Source organism: Suncus etruscus, chromosome 14 (genome assembly GCF_024139225.1).
Source record: "Suncus etruscus isolate mSunEtr1 chromosome 14, mSunEtr1.pri.cur, whole genome shotgun sequence".
NCBI classification, from domain to species: Eukaryota; Metazoa; Chordata; class Mammalia; order Eulipotyphla; family Soricidae; genus Suncus; species Suncus etruscus.
The window spans coordinates 25,492,285-25,510,728 of NC_064861.1; the positions used below are offsets into that span (position 1 = coordinate 25,492,285).

General features: G+C 52.7%; 1 protein-coding gene across 2 annotated transcripts in view; it reads left to right on the forward strand.

Moving 5' to 3' along the window:
- Window positions 1-18,444, forward strand: part of NRG2 (neuregulin 2) — a 200,222-nt gene that overhangs the window by 143,047 nt on the left and 38,731 nt on the right. The window lies entirely within an intron of this gene.

The following is an 18,444-nucleotide window of genomic DNA, read 5'->3' on the forward strand; positions in this document are numbered from 1 at the left end:
GCAAGCCAATTCTGTGTAACAGGTCATGCCTACAACAGGACCTGCAGGGCCAGGAATGGCTGGTATAGGTCATCTCTGTGTCCATGGGGTGATGTCCCTGGGGTGCTGAGTCCTCACACATGGTCCCCACAGGCCCACCCAAGGCTAGCAAACAAATCATTATGTTGTTACATAAATAAATTATGTACTTACATCGAACTTGGTGTGTAAGTGCCAGTTATGATTATTGCTGTGTAATTATGCAGTTAGCTGGAAGAAGGAGGCAGGCAGAAGGCCTGACAATACCTTGGCCCCCACCTCTCACCCCAGAAGAAGCATGGCCCCATGTCACACATGAGAGGTGGAGGGCTGGAAGCTCCAGGATATGACTGTGGTGATGGGGCTCCATGGCCTGGGGCTAGTCCTGGAAGAGGCGTAGCCAGAATGCTGGACAGTTTACTCCTACCTGACACCACTGCCTGAGGCCCTGCTTGCCTTGCTGGGCAGGGAGCTCCCAAACAACCAAGAGCTTTGACCAGGCCCAGAGGCCACAGTGCAGAGGGCTGAGGGAGAGCACCTGGCTGGAGAAGGACCTGTGAGTGCTTTACACCTCTCCCTACCCATGAGTCAGCGCTCCTCATTCTGCTCCCCATCCCTTTTGGGACCCTCATGTGGGAGGACCTCTCAAGGTCATTCAGGCCACCTCACATTTCCCAAATTGGGGGTTAAAGGAACAGGCCCAAAAGGGAAAGGAACTTACTTCAGGGTCCCAGGGGTCACAGGAAGATGCCTGCCTGCCTACCTGTTCCACTTCCCTCCTTTGCTCCTGGTGCCCCCACCCCTCCAGCAGAGCTGGGGCTGTTCCAGGTTCTCACTTCCTTTCCCCATCCTGCCTCTAGCCCTGCCCAGGCCTGCCTGTCGCCTCACCTCTCCCCTCCTTTGCTCTCCCATTGCTGCCTCACCTTGGCTTTCTTCTTCCCGGCCCCTGGAGCCAGGGGAGGCACCCCACCTTCTCTTTGGCCAATGCTTTCTTCTCTCTTCCGCTGGTTCCCAACTTGCTCCCTAGGCTCCTCCCAGGACAGGACAAGCCTGCCCTTAGCCCTCCACCAACTTTTCTCTCCCGAGAGGGTGTGAAGCACAGGAGAGAGGCTCCATGCTAGAACCCAAGCCTGGCATCTTGGGTGGTATGAACTGAGGCAGGAGGAATGAAGGCAGAGGCCCCAGAGGCTGGCTCTGTAGCAGCTGGCCAGAGTTATGGGAGAGCAAGGGGAAAGGGCAGCACATTTCCCTTGTGGCCATAGACCTGATCCCTGGGGAGCTGCCCAGGTCTGGATACACCTCAGTGTCATCATCTCTGGAAGCTCTGAAATGAATTTCCTCAGCCACTTAGTGCAATTCTTGCCGGTGAAGCTGGAAGGTCCTTGTCCCCAGGCACGTAGACCTGGTTCAGGACATCACAGTGTCGGGGCAGGTTTGCAGCCTGGCTGGGTTGACGACTCCAGTCCCTCCACTGTGCCAGGGCTCAGCAAATCTCCTGCACCACAGTGTGTGTGGGCGTGGAACTTGCAAGTACAGAGCCTCGTGGAGTCGCCCGGCAGTGCAGGTCTGTGAGTGGCTCCAGGAGCACCTCACCTGGAGCAAGTGCTTTTCCAGCAACTTGGAGCTCCTTAGTCTTTTAGCCCTGATTCTTGGGAACATCTGGTGATTGTGGACAGTGGGTATTAGGGCATTTCTCCTCATGTTTATAGCCAGAGTCAAGTGCGAAGTCGTTTGCTCAGATTAACCTTATCTCTGTGACTGCCCAGCAAGCTGGGGAAGCAGGCCAGGAGGAGGCCTTAGTGAACCCCCTGGACAAGAGAGGCTGCATGGTTGTGGGAATGCTGAAGACCAGACCAGGGTGCAACTTGTGCAAGAGGCACTAGCTGGGACTGGGAGCTAGGCTGGGGCCCCATGGTTAACTGGGTATACAAGTTAAGCCAGGTACAAAGACACCTGGGTGTGTGTCCCCCACCACCACCCAGCACCCAAGAGGCCAGGGGTAAGGCTAGGCTTCCCAGGCCTTGGATCTTTCTTGGCCTGAGCAGGAACTTTTCTGTCCTGCCAGGAGCAGCAAGTACATCTGTTTCTTCCTCTGGCAGCCTCCTCAGGTGGTGGACAATGAGACTTGAAGACATTAAAGTGACTGAGGGTAAGGGTAAACATGTTCCTCTTCCTCAGTGCTGATGATGATGGGGATGGAGCCACACATGTAAGGCTAGTGCTCTGCTCACAGAGGAACATCCTGCAGGACTAGCTCCAGCCCCTTCTCCTGGCTTCATGTCACACAAAAGTTGTCCATGGAGATTCCCGTACAGCAATGAGTCCAACGGCAGGGGACAGATCCCAACTCAGTGCCCTGACACCCTTGCAGGAGGATCTCAGAGGTAATCCTCATGGAGCCCAAGTTGGGGTGTTGGTTTTTTTTTTTTTTTACCCCTTTTCACTCGAAGGCATTTTTGCACATGACTCAAACAAGTCTAAACTTTCCTAAACTTCAAAGTTTGCCAATGGCACAGCCTCAAAGTGGAGGGAAAATGTTAAAAAGGAAGAAAGACGTTTGTAAGCCAGTTAGACATTGTGTTTTTGCTCCTTAAAGGAATTGAATTAACTTGTTGTGTTACTATTAGTGTCCCATTGTGAAACCAGGGCAGGGAGAGGCTGTTTCTTTGGGTGATGTGGTCTCTAGGCCGGTCCCCACATTCGCTCCCACAGGAGGTCTTGCCGGGCATTACACAATCCAGAAAAGAAGGAATTTCCACAGAATTGGGCCCTCCTCACAGGCTCATTTTTCGTGTCCCCACAGGAGTTCTCCTCCAAGCACCTGGCTGGCCCTGGAAGCTTTGGCTGCTGGAGCCCAGAGGTCAAGTAATGGGAAGCCACCAGCTGCCAGTCACACAGAGCTGTGGGGCCTGGACTCCACCCATCTTGCAGCATCCTGCTTCCCACAAATATGTCCAAGGGACTTTCTTTGCTCCCCTCTGCTATCTCCTCTCCTGAGGCAATGCCAGGGAGTTGTGCTTAAAGATAGGTGCTAGGGGCCCAGCTCTGCTGTAGGTCCCAATGCTGCTTGATTATTCAGCTAGCTGTTTGACTTGGATAAATGAAAATACCCTTGTCTCCCTGTGTCTCTGTTTACTCATCTACAAAATGGGCATCTTAGACCTACTTATTCTGGGTTATGAATAGTTGAGTTCAAACAGCAATGCCTGTTACTCTTACTACTACAGTTTTCATTGCTTTTACCCCATCAGGCTCTTCTGCTCCTACCCTCAGTATCCAGAATCTGGCACATGTAGGACTGTGAAAAAAACTGGGAGGGTGGTATTGCTGACTGATATGGCCAACATATGACCGATATGTTGACCCTGGCCAACACCATCTTCCCCTTTCCCACCATCCTACACGCAGAGGTCAGATTATTTTTCTGTACACATCTTTTCCACCCCCCTAAAAACCAGTATTCAATTCCCACTGTTGGCTCAATAAAGCCCCCAGTCTGAGTTTAGAGCCCAACTGTGTCTCTGATCTGTGCCACCATGGAATGAGGTGAGCAAAGGCTGAAGAAGGCCTTGACTCCATGCTGCAGCCTCCCAGTGCCTTTGAATATGAGTAATCTGCCCATTTCCAGTCTCTGGTCCCCTTCTCTCCAGCAAGCTCTACCACACAGGAGCATTGGGAGGATTATCAGAGATAACTGGTAGAACATTCTCACTGCTGGGAGCCCTGCAGACACTAAGCAGCAATAAGTGTTGACTGTATTATTAGCAGCTCCCAAGTTTCCACACTGAAGTCTTATCTCGAGCCAGAACCCAGGTCTCTGTCCTCTCTCTCTCTCTATGGGAACCACTTGTCTATGCTCCCATCAAGTGTGTCCTCCTTAAAGACATTATTTAAGCCCTGGGTCCACAGTCTGCTTGGCCCATTCTATGGAGAGAGCTTGTGCCCCAAAGCCTTTCTAATTTGTTTGACTCTGAAACACATGCTGCGAGGAGAGCTGCGTTTTGGGGAGAAAGGTTCTTCCTCTGGCCCTGGGCTTCCCTGGAAGCTGGAGCTTTGGCCCTGCTTACTTTCTCCCTCTCCTCTGCCCCGCAAGGGGTGCTGATCCCCTATCATTTGTCACATACTAGGCTCCCAGCCCCAACAGTTCTAAGAAACAGGATCGAGTGCTCCTACCGTATTTTCCGGCATATAAGATGACAGGGCATATAAGACGACCCCCTAATTTTGCAGTTAAAACATAGGTTTAGGCCTATATTCGCTGTATCAGACAGAATGTTCCTATGCTGCATGTGCTGCATGTGTTCCTGTGCTCACGTACCACAGTGAGCCAATCACAACAAGCAAAGGTTCAAAGGTTATACTGTAATAGACTTCCTCTCTGACTCTGGCCAATCTGAGCAGGCATAGATTCGGGTCCAGAACATTGTCTAATTTGCATGCATAAAAAGCCTGTTTGGGGGCCCGGAGAGATAGCACAGCGGCGTTTGCCTTGCAAGCAGCCGATCTAGGACCAAAGGTGGTTGGTTCGAATCCCGGTGTCCCATATGGTCCCCCGTACCTGCCAGGAGCTATATCTGAGCAGACAGCCAGGAGTAACCCCTGAGCACTGCCGGGTGTGGCCCAAAAAACAAAACAAACAAACAAAAAAAAGCCTGCTTGGATTGGCTGAGTTAGAGAAGCGGTCCGAGCAGCCTTGCAGTGATTGGTGCAGGATCGAGTTGGAAAATTCGTTTTGTGGCAATATTCAAACAATTTTCGTTTAGCGGCATATTGAAACATTTTTCGGGATATACTCGGTGTATAAGACTACCCCGATTTTCGGTTGACTGTTTCTTGTTTCAAAAGTCGTCTTATACGCCAGAAAATATGGTACTGCTCATGTGTTGCTTAATGCTTTGGGGAACAGACCATCCTTCTCATCTGGGATGAGCCCTAGAGTTTTTCTGGACCTAAGAGTCTTGCTTGGTTTGTCCTTTGCCTCCCTTCTCCCATGGTACTCTAGGTTCAGCCCTCACAATCCTGACTGGCTCTTATTCTACAGAAGCATCAAAATCCTTCCTGCCCTCAGCAGATGGATGCAAGGCTGCTTCTACTGGGGTTCCTCTTTCCCACACCTCTTCGCCCTGCCAACTCCTGCTCTTTCCTCTAATCCCAGCTTCAAGGTTTCTGAGGAAAGCCACTCTCACTGCTGTCTGTTTCCTCTAACAACCTGTACGGCCACTTCTATCATATTTGTGGAATGAATTTCCCAAATCTAGCAAAATTTCAATTTAGTCATTCTCTGTGCCATGATATAAGTGTCTGTCCATCCTCAGCAAAGCCAAAGGCTTCATGAAAGTAGGTCGGTGACTTTCTACTTTAAAACCAGCTCCAGCAGAGAGCATTGTCTGTGAAACACAGTTCATCTTCATCTCCGCTGCTGAAGAAAGGTGACCAGGCCAAGAAGCAGGAATAGCCTTTCTGGGAAGGGAGATTAGTACGTGCAAAGATGGAGAGAGGAGATAGTGAAGTGTGTGTGGCTGCCGGGTACAGGCACAGCCACAGAATGGAGACTCTGATCTGGGGTGGGACAGAGCTTAGGATGTGTGAGACCCACACAGGTACCTATGACTCGCTGTAATCTGGTTTGTTTTTGAAAGCTCCCTCCTATGGCCTCAAGGAGGTCAGAACTGAGAGGGCAAGACTCCAAACAAGAGACCAGAATCTAGGAGCCAAGAGGTGGGAGGGAAGTGAGGCACTGGCCAGAGGCCTGGAGGGACAGTGCAGAGGAGGCCATTTTGGAAGCTGTGTGTGCAGGGATGGAACAGGAGGAAGAAGTGGGGTCTGGCTCTGCCCAGGGCACACTGGCCACACAAGTCAGTGGCACTGCATGCACGGAGGGGAGGTCACCTGGCACCCACACAAGAGATTGGGAAGAGGGATGCTGCTTATATTTGGTCTCCCCAGAGCTGCCCCAAGAGGGACAGACCTGAGGCCCCCATAGCCCCAAAGGTCAAAAGCCTCTACCTGGACATTGTTCTGTCTTCTCTTTTGTGTCCTCACCCTCCTGCCTAGCCCTTCAGTTTGATCTCCAGATCTGGTTGAGCCCCTGGGCAGCCTGGGATCCCTAAAGTGCCTGGCCTTGACTTAGGCTCTTAGCCTGCTCCTGCTCTCCTAAGGGAGACCCTGTCTCGGACCTCTCCTGAGGAGGCCAAGATGATCTTTGACTCTGATTCCATTTGGGATGGCTGTAAGGGGACACCTCAGGCAGAACGAGGCAGGCAAACCGCAGGCTCGAGCTTTCTGGGAGCCAGGAGAGGGAGAGCCTCCTCTGAGTAACCCTTTCGGCACCACACACAGGCTAGAACCAGGACTTTGTCCTTTCTGGCCACTGGCGGGTGGTGGTGCCCAGTGCCTTGAGAGAGGAGTGATTGGGGTGGTGGGGAGTTCACATTTCCCACTTTACCTCCCTTGGCCTTGAAGAGTCAGCTGGTGCTGGCAGCCAGAGCTGTCAGCCTGTGGCTGGGGAGCGGGAGGGGCGTCAAACTACCTAGGGCATCCCTCAACTGTGTTGGACTGGAAGGGGAACAACTGGCTAGGGATAGGGCCACTGACCTCCCCGGCTCTGTAGCCACAGTAGGTGGCAATAAAGAAGGTGTTAAACACACACACACACACACACACACACACACACACACACACACACACACACACACGCATCCCATGATGTTGAGGCTAGACCTGAAGGGATGGGGAGATGCAGAAAAACTTGCAGACCAAGAAGCTGGAGATAGACCAAAGCAGCAGGGGCGCTTCCTACCCTACTGGCTGGCCAGTGTGCTTCTCTCTGGTCCCTTCCTGGGCCCTTGCTCTGGCCGCCTCCCCACCCCCATGCTGTCCTTAGTCTGACCCTCGCTGGGAGAATCTCTACTCCCTCCTCCCCAGTCCTTGCTCTGGTCCCCTGCCCAGCTAGAGCCCCCTCAGCCCCGAAGACGACTGTGACCTTGTTTGGGGGCCCGGCCTCCCTCGGTGGTCCCGGGGAGGGGGTCTTGGGCCTCAGCAGGCCGCCTGCAACACCCCCTTTCTGCAACCCGAGCCCGTGGCAGGGGGGAGGGCTGCGGGCTTGGGAGGGGAAGAGTTAAGACTCCCTGCTTCCCTCCCCCGGAGGGTGTGACCGCCTATAAGAAAAGCGCCGCGCTCGCTCGGGCACCGGGGCTGCAGGCGGCGGGGGCGCAGCGCTGCAGCGCAGAGCCGAGGGCGTCGCAGCCTCCAGCCCTCCGGTCCATCCTACCGCCTGGGACCCCAGCGCAGAATGTCCAGAATGTCGGAGCCCAGAAGGAGGGGCCGTGGCCGTGGCAAGAAGCACCGAGAGGGCAAGAAGCGGGAGAGGGAGCGGGAGCCTGAACTCGGGGAGAAAGGTAGGGCACCTCCTTGCGCCTACAAGCTGCGCTCGCTCGAACCGCTGGAAGAAACCTGCGCTCGCTCAGGACGGAGCGGCCAGTCGGGGCTGGGTGAGCTGCAAGCGCGCTTGGCTACAGACACCGCTGGGCAGGGGCTCTCGAGCCTGATGCCTGGGCCGGGGGTATTAGAGCTATTTGAGGGGACCAGTGCACACCGCTCCTAGCACCCCAGACCACTTGCCAGCCTGCCTGCCTGCCTGCCTCCTGCCTGCCTGCCTGGCCCGCGCGCAAGAGTCTCAACCTGGTACCCGCCTGCTTGGAAGCGAGTAAGGAGCGGAGCAGGAGCCGAGTGGAGCCAGAGGCTTGCTCTGGAACGTGGCGTGGTGGCAATAGTAATAGCAATAGCGGGCAAGAGCCGTGAGCCAGGCGGGGCTGTACGCTCAGGGAGCTGTCACTGTCTTCCCGGCCGTCCTGGTCCTCCGCTCACTCCCACCCAAGTGTCACACCTCCGCGTCCTACTCAGCCATTGGAGCAGGGGCCACAGCTCTAGCCACCTCTGGAGGCTCCAAGGGGATGCCCTGATCAGAGAGCCCTGGGCTCTGTGACAGATGTCGCCCAGAAATGAACCTGCCGTGGAGCAGTGGTACCCCACTGATCTCCGGGAATATCCTGGCGGCAGGAGGGAGGTGAGAGGGGCTCTGGGGAGTGGGGGGCAGCTAAGTGGGCTGATCTTCCCACGCCAGGTTCGGTTCCCTCCCTGGACAGTTGCAGGGTGAAAGAGATGCATTGGTTCTATACTACTCAGAATAAGTAGGGAGTAACTGGGGCTCAGTGAGGTTAAAATCATGAAGCAAGTTCCAGACAAGGGTCCTGGGACTGACTCCCAATCAGCCATCTGCACACAAGGATGCTCCCTATGCTGGTTCTATAACTTCTGCTGGAGTTTCCTCCAAGTTGCAACATAAAAACAGTTTCAGGGGCTGGGAGATGGTTCAAAGGGCTGTCGTACAGGCTTTGCATGTAGCTTTATCCCTGATGCCCCATAACCCCCCCCCCCAAGGAGTGCACTACAAAGACACAAACAGAAAAGGATCTCAAAGCACCGAATCAGAGTTGGGTCGCTTCAGTGGTGCTTGAAAGTTTGGTCAACATGCTTTCCTTTTCTAGGTTTCTATATAGTGACATTTCTATATTGCCAGCTAGTCTTGAGCTCTTGCTCTCCGAGTCAAACAGGACTTTCAACCTGAGAAAGATGGAGCTAAGGGAATGTAGAGGTCAGGACTTGTGTTTGCTTCTTCGCCGAGTAAAGCCCCTTTCTGCTGGGAAAGAACATCTAGGAGTCCTGCCTCAGGAAATGGGCACTGTCAGTGCCCTGAATAGAATGTGGGGTATTGTAAGCTGGACTTGTATAGTGTGTCCAAGTTCCCAAATTCAAGTTGCCTTCAGGATCAGACTTAATGGACCTAGCTTAGTGAGTCACCCCCTCTTTCTGTCTCCATCTCATTCACATGGCAGGCACTTTGGAAGGAAGACCGGTGAGTTAAGGACAGTCTTTTAATGCCAGGCTACAGGAGCTGAGCTGGAAGAAAGTCACACGCTGGGCTTCAGCTAGTGGCAATCTCTAGAGCCTGGGCACTGCTTGCTTCCAAAGGTAGAGAAAGTACACACTGGCAGTGGGCTCTGGAGAACCAAGGAATTGCACATCTTCTCAGTGGTGGTCTCTTCCAGAATCATCTTCTACCGCTCCTGTGCTGTCTATTCCTCTTTGCCACCTCTCCTTCCCTGCCTCTCTGTGGATAGCCCATTCCTCAGGTCTTATTTCAGGGACTAGGATGATGGCTCAAAGGATTGAACATATGCTGTGTATATGGGAGCCCCAGGTTCGATACCCAACATTGCATGATCCCCTGAGCACTCCTGGGAGTAACCTTCAGCCCCAGGTTTGAATCCCGCACTGCATGGTCCCCTGAGCACTGGCAGGACTGGCACAAGAACAAAAGCAGAAAATAACAGAATACTTTGTTTGGGGGAGTTTGCTAGAGGAGACAGCAGATGCCCAATCAAGCAAAGCCACGGCTAACTGGCGGCGTTTGGGGTGGGCATAGAGAGGGTCACACTCAACAATAAGGTGTCAGGACAAAGTACTGCATCCAAGAGAAACAACAATATAAAATATCTGCTCTGGAGCTAGGTTGGTCCACATTCAGTCAGGCCCAACAGGTGCTTAAGCTGCTAGTGTCCGCCAAGCAGCGGAGATGCACCAACTTGCCTACGGTGCATCCTAGCTGCATGATCCCCCTGCCTGTTCAGATACTGTAGCAGGAGGAATGTGGGGGTCCTGAAGATGCTTGGTTAATCAATTGGGGGCTACCAATATGGAAATTATAAGCAAATCTCCACTCAAATATTCAGATTGGATGGAGAGAGAATCCATAAAGTAAGAGGGGTGGAGGGGGAACTAAGGGATATTCATGAATTGAGTGCCCCCCCATCCCTGATGACATATCCCTTTGTCCCACACCTCTTCTTTGGCAGATGATAAAAGGGATACCCCAACATACCCAGCTGCATGGGGCTGCCCTGGCACTGGGGTGCTGGGTGGGGCTGTAGGCAGGTGTGAACCCTGTGCCATGACTCAGAGAGTTTGTAGGGCTGACGCCTGCATGGCCTTCTGGGGGCTGGCTCTCCAGTGTACCCCAGTGCCCCTTATCCCAGAGGATGGGGAGCTGGCATGGCCTTGACAGCTATGCTATGGCAAGTAATAAGGCCACTCATGTGCCCAGGGCCCATCATGCCTGCCTGTGCAACCTTGGGCTCTGCCTTCCCCTCCCCTCCTTCCCTACTCTGCAGCCTCTTCCCTCTATCCACATCTCTGGAGCTCCTGAGTGCAAGGAAGCTGGCCCCAGAGCAGGGATCACCACAGATGCACTTTGCTGTGTGGAAGAAAAATTGAGATCATTCTGTATCTCCTGACAGTTGCCAAGTGCGGTTGGGAGAGCCCCCGCTGTGGGTGCAGTTTTGCAGTGAGACTCGGTACCCACCCACCTGAGGGCAACCCTGGGGGTCCTGAGCATGGAGGAGGCCCACTGGCACCACCAGCTGAGAGAGAGCGCAGGCCCCATCTCACTAGAACAGGCCCAGAGAAATTCTTCCAAAGCCCTTCCTCTCTGCATTCCCTGTCTCTAATGTGAAGGGTGCTCAGCAGTATGGACAGACTCTGGGGGCTGTGCAGGGCTAGGGCAGAGGTGCGGCTGGGCCCCACATGTACAAGTCTGAGCCTCCACTGGCAGTTACCTTTGGCAGCCTCCACCCCTCTCCTTGGCCCCTGGCTGACCCTGCTGAGTTGGGCCCCCAAGGGTCCTTGTGCCACTCTGAAGCTCTGTCTATGCCTCCTCCCTGCCCCTCCAGCTTTCTTGCACCTCAGGCTTCATTAGGAAAATAACAACAAGCAGAGACTTTGTACTTCCCCATAGTCTTTCATCCTGAGAGCTCAAAGCCCTTTATAGACCAGGACTCATCAGTCCTCAGCCCAGGTCCCAGGCATTGAGGCAAAGGGGTGGGGGGGGAGTGGGGATCAGAGCTCTAGTCTTCCCAGGCTGGCATAGCAGTGAGATGGGGGGGAATAGTCAAGGCAAAGGAAAAGTGTGTGTGTATGTGGGGGCATCCTATATGTTTGGGGTAGAAGTAAAACTGGACCAAGGTGGCAAAAAGAGACTTCCTTTAAAGAAGCCAGGGCCAAGGAGATAGCTCAAAGAGTTGAGCACATGCTTTGTATGTAGGGGAACTGGTTCATGTGTGTGAGGCCCAGGGTTCAATCCCAGCACCTTGTGACTCTCTCAAGCATCCCCAAGTCTCACCCCCAGAGAAATAAAATTAACTTAAATGGGGAAAGCAGACATGAGCTCTGTTGTCTGTTAGCTGCTGAGGGAAGAAGAATTCCCTCAGGCTGCAAGACTGGCCGAAGTCTTTGCATGATCCCAGTTATTGCCTTTTCCCTGGTGCCTGGAACATCAAGGCCAAGTAGAACAGCAGCAGCCTCAGGACAGAGCTGAGTGAGGTGTGTATGGAGGAAAAGGTGCCAGCCTTGCATGGGAGCCCCGCACCAGGTACTGCTTTTACATCTACAAGTTGACTTGAGGGACAATAGGCAGAGGTCAGAGGGGCTCACTGTTAGTGCTTGCAAAGCATTGTCAAACCTAGAGGAGCCAGTCTGTAAGCCTGTGCACACCATCTGTAATGTGGCAGAGGTAGGGGCTGTAGGGCCCACTGCTTTTTCAGCTCTGTCTAACCAGCCATTGACCTAGACTTCCAGATCCTTTCCAGGTCCCACCATGTGGCACTACTAGACTCCACCTACTTCCATACATGCCAGTGTGCTCAGTTGGGAAGCTTTTGTGTAGATTCTACTATTTTAAATGCATCACATCTGTACTGGGCCTCAGGAAGTCCAGAAGCATCCTGCTGTATCCACCTTGAGATTGGAGCCAAATGTAAGGCCAGAGATAGGCGCAGTGCTGAGGAGGAGAGAACTATTTTTCCCCTAACAGAGTACTAGGAAAGCTTCACAGATGGATGAAAGTCAGCAGTAGGGCACTTGCCTTGCATGTGTGAGACGCTGGGTTTGATTCACTACCACCATCACTACCATTCAAAATAAAAGGAAAAGAGAAACTCCTGGAGGACTTTACAGAAAAGGTGATCATAAAGTGAATAGTAAACAGAAATTCAAATGGTTTTAAACAAGCCTTTCAAGAGTAGGAGCATGGGGATCAGGAGATAACTTGGTGCACATGCTTTGAGTGTGTTAGGTTTAGGTTCAGTCCCAATCTGCAGCACTGCATGACCCCCTGAGAACTGCCAAGAGCAACCCTTGAGGCTGCATCCCAAGAGTAGTGCCATATATCCAGTAATGTGACCCACCCCATCCTCCAAATTGGAGCATATCCATGCCCAATTTGCATGGGTGAAAGGGCTAGAGAGGGGGCAGCAATTGAGATGAGCTTTCACTTCATGGCAGTCCTGAATCTGTGAAGTGTGTGTTTCATCTCTCCATTTTACAGATGAGAGAACTGAGGCAGGGAGAGTCCTTGACTTGCCTGCAATCAACCCTGAATTAGAGGTAGGGTGGAAGCTTGATTACATTGCCAGGCCTGTCTGGCTCTGAGCCCTCCCACTGTCTGTGCCTCCCCCAGAAAACTCAGCCAGGGAAGAAGATGCTTATGAACTCACTTGTTGGGTAAGGTCTTCTCGACACATCAGCTGGTTTGTGTTTATTTCCTGGGTTCTTTGTAATGTTTAGGACAAATCCATGCTAGATCACAGGTAGAAAAAAGGTTGGAAAACACTGAGTTAGGGGACACAAGGAGCAGATTAAGCTCCTACCCTTGTGAGTGTACTTGCAGTGTGACCACAGTGGTGAGGTGAAGATGTTGAGATGAGGACAATACCCTACACCCAGAGGGCTGCAGGAGGCAGCAGATGGCAGCAGAAGGCGGCAGGTCCTGGGAAGTTTGAATCTGTGCATCCAGAAGGTGCTGGAACCAGAAACCAAATTGGGGTGAGGGTATCCAGAGACACCTCTCATAAATCTGGGTTCTTTCCTGTTCTTCTGGAGCCCTGTGGGAATGAATGTCTTGGCTGGAGGGTCTTACAGTGCTAAAGCACAGGCTTTGCATGTCTAAAGCCTGGGGTTAAATCCCCAGCACCAAAAAAAAAAAAAAAAAAAAAAGTCACCATCAACAGGAACCTAATTTAAAGTAAAAGTGGGAACTTGCGGGGCCGGGCGGTGGCGCTAAAGGTAAGATGCCTGCCTTGCCTGCGCTAGCCTTGGATGGACCGCGGTTCGATCCCCCGGTGTCCCATATGGTCCCCCAAGCCAGGAGCAACTTCTGAGCACATAGCCAGGAGTAACCCCTGAGCATTACCGGGTGTGGCCCAAAAACCAAAAAAAAAAAAAAAAAAAAAAGTGGGAACTTGCTATATAAATGCAAATTCTTCAGCCCCACCCTGACCTACAGGAAGTGTGGGGAGGGGACAGGTGTGTGTGTGCGCGTGCAGTTATGTGGCTGAGAAGAGTTGCCTCTGCAGAAGGCCTGATAGATCTATGACCCCCTAACAGTGCTGGGAGTCTGCCGGGGTTAGATCTATGACCCCCTAACAGTGCTGGGAGTCTGCCGGGGTTAGCCCCTCATGAGATAAAGAGGTGTTGGAAGACCTGGTCACAGTAGCAAGGCCTACCCTTGTAAGGATTAACCCAATGCAGAGAGAAGGAGAGTCATTCTGATAAGAGAAATCTGGGGGACTGTCAGAGAAAAGGGGTTGAAGAAGGCCCCAGAGAATGGCAGACCTGTGGAACATGGGCTGAGGCCACCTCTGGAGCAGAATTGTGTGACCACAGCCAGCGGTGGCTCCATATGGAGCAGAGGCACTCACTGGCGGTGAGGCGAGGCACATCTGAAGTCTCCAGGTTCAGACTGCAGCTTAACTGGGTTCCTCTGGCATCCTTGCTTGGTGGAAGGATGGGTTGGAATGATATTCCTTGGAATCACTCACCAGCTGCAAACTGTGTAGCATAATTCTAGAGAACTGATTTGTGATTTTGGGTGTGGTTGAGAGGCCAAATCTTTTCACTAGACAAATATAGAAATGGGTACAGAAGTGGTTACACACCAGCAAGGCAGCTACAAGGCAGTAAGAGAGAACAGTAGCTTCCCAAAGCACCCCTGCCTCTCCCCAGACCCTGAAAGCCTGTTTCCCCCTTGGCACCTGACAGTCTACTCAGATCTCTGTGGTTCTTAAGTGTGCCATAGTCTCCACTGCCTGGATTATGCCTCTCTTCTCTAGGCATGTTCCTGTTCTTTTCACTGAGCCTACCCTGAATCCAGAAGGGAAAGCAGGTAGATGGGGTGTCTCCTCTAAGCTCTCACAGAGTCCAGGGCCTCTGTCCACACCCCTTCATTCCCCCCTCCCCATTGTAGGGGATGATACTATGCAAAGAGAATCTCCACCTGGGCACCAGACACGTGTCAGTGGCTAATATAGATATAAAATAGTTAGGAAGAAAAGAAGGAAGGGAGGGAAGGAAGGCAGGAAAAAGGATAGAAGGAAGGGAGAGAGGGAGGAAAGGGAGGTAGGGAAGGAGGAAGGAAGGAAGGAAGGAAGGAAGGAAGGAAGGAAGGAAGGAAGGAAGGAAGGAAGGAAGGAAGGGAGGGAGGGAGGGAGGGAGGGAGGGAGGGAGGGAGGGAGGGAGGGAGGAAGGAAGGAAGGAAGGAAGGAAGGAAGGAAGGGAGGGAGGGAGGGAGGGAGGGAGGGAGGAAGGAAGGAAGGAAGGAAGGGAGGGAGGGAGGGAAGGAAGGGAGGGAGGGAAGGAAGGGAGGAATGAGGAAGGAGAAGAAAGGAAGGAGGAAGGGAGGAAGGAAGGGAGGGAGGGAAGGTAGGAATGAGGAAGGAGAAAGGGAGGGAGGAAGGGCATGAACTCCCCCCCCCCCCGTGTATCTATCTGCAGACAGGAGCCCCCTTAGTGGGCTAAGCAAGATCAGTCCTCCTATGAGACCCCCATCTTCATGAATCCTCTGTACATCATACCAGTGCATGTATTAGCTGCACTGAGAGTACTGGGTGAGACAGGATTCTGGAATTAGCTGTCAAGGGGCCTGATCCATCCCACAAGCTTAGAGCAGTTTTGATCTGGGCTCCTCCCAAGCTCCCATCAGCCACAGGTCAGCTCTGCCATCATTGATGCGACTATTCAACCCACAGTCAACAAGCACCCACTGCCAGGAATAGAGTGACACTGACTTGAATCCTCTCAGCATGGCCCACACCATTCAAAAAGCTAAGATTCCTGTTTGAGGTGAGAAGTCCCATGAGAGGTGAATCACTCAGATGGCTCGGGGGATTAGAGGAGGTGGGTAGATCTGAGAGCGTGAGGGATTTAGATACGTGGAAGCTGCCAGTAATTGAAGTGCTCTCTGTTCCAGGGGTCTGTGCTATGTTCCTGATGTACATCACTCCCATTCTCACCACAGTCTTTCAGAATGTCCCTCTCTTACAAAGACAGGAAGGCTCTCAAGAGGTTAAGCAACTTGGCTCATTCTTCCAGATGCACTGGGCGGAGCCAGAGCATTGTGACTGTCCCCAGCCTGCAGGGAGAATAGAAGCTGGAGGCACTGAGGCCATATAAAGCAAATGAGGCAGTTGTGGGGTTGCAGTTCCCCACCAACCTGCTGCCTCCAGTGAAATGTGGTAGGAGAGAAGCACACAGGTGACCATGGCAGGATGTCCCATCCTCTACTCAGCCCAGCTTCTCACCAGGGTTCTGATCAGCTGCCTGGAGCAAAGGATCTTTCTTTGAGCCACCACAGACCCACAGAACTTTTTGTTTTGTTTTGTTTTTTGGGGCCACACCCGGTGATGCTCAGGGGTTACTCCTGGCTATGCGCTCAGGACTCGTTCCTGGCTTGGGGGACCATATGGGACGCCGGGGGATCGAACTGCAGTTCGTCCTAGGCTAGCACTGGCAAGGCAGACACCTTACCTCTAGCGCCACCATGCCGGCCCCATACACAGAACTTTTTGAGAGGTGCAGAAGCACTGAAAAGCTCTGCCAAGCCAGCATTGCTAGTGGAATGAATGAGCAGTGAGCCCTGCTCTCAGGACAATGCTGGGGAGAGGGCTAGAGGGAGGTGAGAGTCTGGAATTGAGGGAAAGTTGCTGCAGATGACAAGGTGAAGGAAAGTGAGTCTAGGAGAAAGTGTAGACTTGGGGAAATGGTCGTTCTGTTTGAGCTACTAGAGGAATATGCAAGCAGGTATTGGGACAGGTGCATCTGTGGCCCAGGCCTTCTCACCTCTTCTACTCACAGACACATCTCAATCCCACATGCAGGGCCCCTTCGTGCTAGAAATATTTGAAATGAAATAACTGTCTGCATTTGGGGGGTCCCAAGGTTTTGGTTTTTTGGGTTATTGTTGTTGTTGTTTTGGTCTGGTTGTATTTAGTTTTGTTTGTCCATACCCCTCAGTGCTTAGGATTCTCTGTGCTCCCATGACCACTGGTAGTGGTTAGAGGATCATATATGGTATTGAGGATAAAATTGGAGTTGGTGGGCTGGAGAGATAGCACATGCCTTGCATGCAGCCAACCCAGGAGGAACCTGGTATCCCATATGGTCCCCTAGCCTGCCAGAGACGATTTCTGAATGCAGAGGCAGGAGTAACCTCTGAGTGCCACTGGGTGTGGCCCAGAAACCAATCAATCAACCAATAAAAAAATAAAGTTTAAAAATAATTTTAAATTATCTGGAGTTGGTTGTGTGCAAGGCCTTAGTACCTGTGCTCTCTCCAACCACGCCCAACATTGCTTTGAATCTTATATTCCTCTTTTGTCTTGTAAATTCACAGGAATGTGACATTGTACTCCATTAGTTATCTGCTTAAATTCAGAGGTGCCAGAAAAGAGTTCCTGATATCAGCCTGTGGCTCTGCACAGACCTGGTGGGGGAAGCCAAGACCTGGTCTGGCATATAAGTGGCCCCTTCCACTCCTGTTGCATCTCCCCTTGATCCAGAAAATCAGAAACAACTTTTTCCAGCTACCATGGTGCAGAGCAGTGAGGCCTATCCCAAAGGGGCCCCTTACATCCTTTGTGCTTATGTGCTGACTCTCAATCTGAATTCTGTGAGGGGTACACCCTGGCCCATCAGCACCAATCCATCTCCCCCCAATGGCTATTTTCCCCAGGGGCACGGGTGGCCCAGCCCCCCCCAGAACTATCCTCTCTGCTCCATCCCTGTCCTTTCCAGCAGCTGAAGAGACAACAAAGGTGAAAAACCATGGGGTGCTTTCTCCTCCCCTAGCTTTGAGATGGGCAGAATGTGCTAGAGAGAGATGACTCAGTGCCCAGGAAGGACAGGCCACTGGTGGACAGGTGGGAGATCAGGACAGCAGGGGAAACTTGAACCACTGTGTCCTCAGCTGCTTCTCTTCCCCATCACTCATGGTGACCATGCCGTATCTGTCCACTACACCAGTTCTCGCCAGGGACTACTCTGGGGAATTTCACCATTGCATTGGACTCTCATCACCTCTCTGTTACTGATGCCCCAGTGTAGGCCCAGAGCCAGGCAACAACCCTATCGATGCTATCCCCTATCCCACTACTCTCTGCCCCTGAAGCCAGCGCTTCTGTCAGGTCAGGTTGCCTGGTCAGCCTGAGTGGACTCTGAAGGTCAGGCCAGGCCTATTTTCACTCTGTTCCACACTGTCAGGTGGGGAGTCCTGAGAGCTTCTGGACAGGCAAAGTGGGAAACAGCAACTCTGTGTTGCCAAATGGTGCTTCCTCCTTCCCTTCCTTTCGTTTTTTTCACCCCCTCAGCTTCATGTCAGCTTCTTCCAACTCTTAACCCGGGCTGGCCTAGCCTCCTCCTCTACCTTGTATTCAAGGCTCTTCCTACTGAGCCAGAAGTTCCTTGGCCAGGACTGACCTTCACTGGTAAGGGCTGGTGGAGGGGTTCAAACTAGAGGCCTTCTCAGCACCACAGCCCAGCGCCAGGCAGGTGCTGGTGCCATCATAAAGCTTTGGAGCTTTGTTGGAGGGGGTGGGAAGAGGGCAGAGAGCCCTGGCACTGGGCTGGCCCTGTTTGACCTGTTGGCTCAGGGGACACCCCCCACCCAAGGAGTTCCAGCTTCTGCTCATGGCACAGCTTATCGAGGATAGGGTGGAGACCTCTTGGTCCTTGGTGCCCACTTAAACCTTAGCTGTGCTTTAGGGTCTTTTTTCTTCTTTCTTTCTCATTTGAACTCAGAGTCTGTAATTAACCTCCCATAGGTCGTAGTCATTTTGTGGGTGGGAGGGGACAGGGAGGGGGCCGGTGTACACCCCGCCAGCAGCCGACCTGTGGGAGACTTTGATGCCTGGCGCGCTGGCCACATTGTCTCCAGGTGTCGCCCTGCAAAGGGGACTGCTCAGCCTTAGTCATGAGGTGAGGATCATTAGCCCTTTTAAGAGTCCGCTGCCCCTGCCCGCTGGGTGCAGGCCGGGAGGCTGG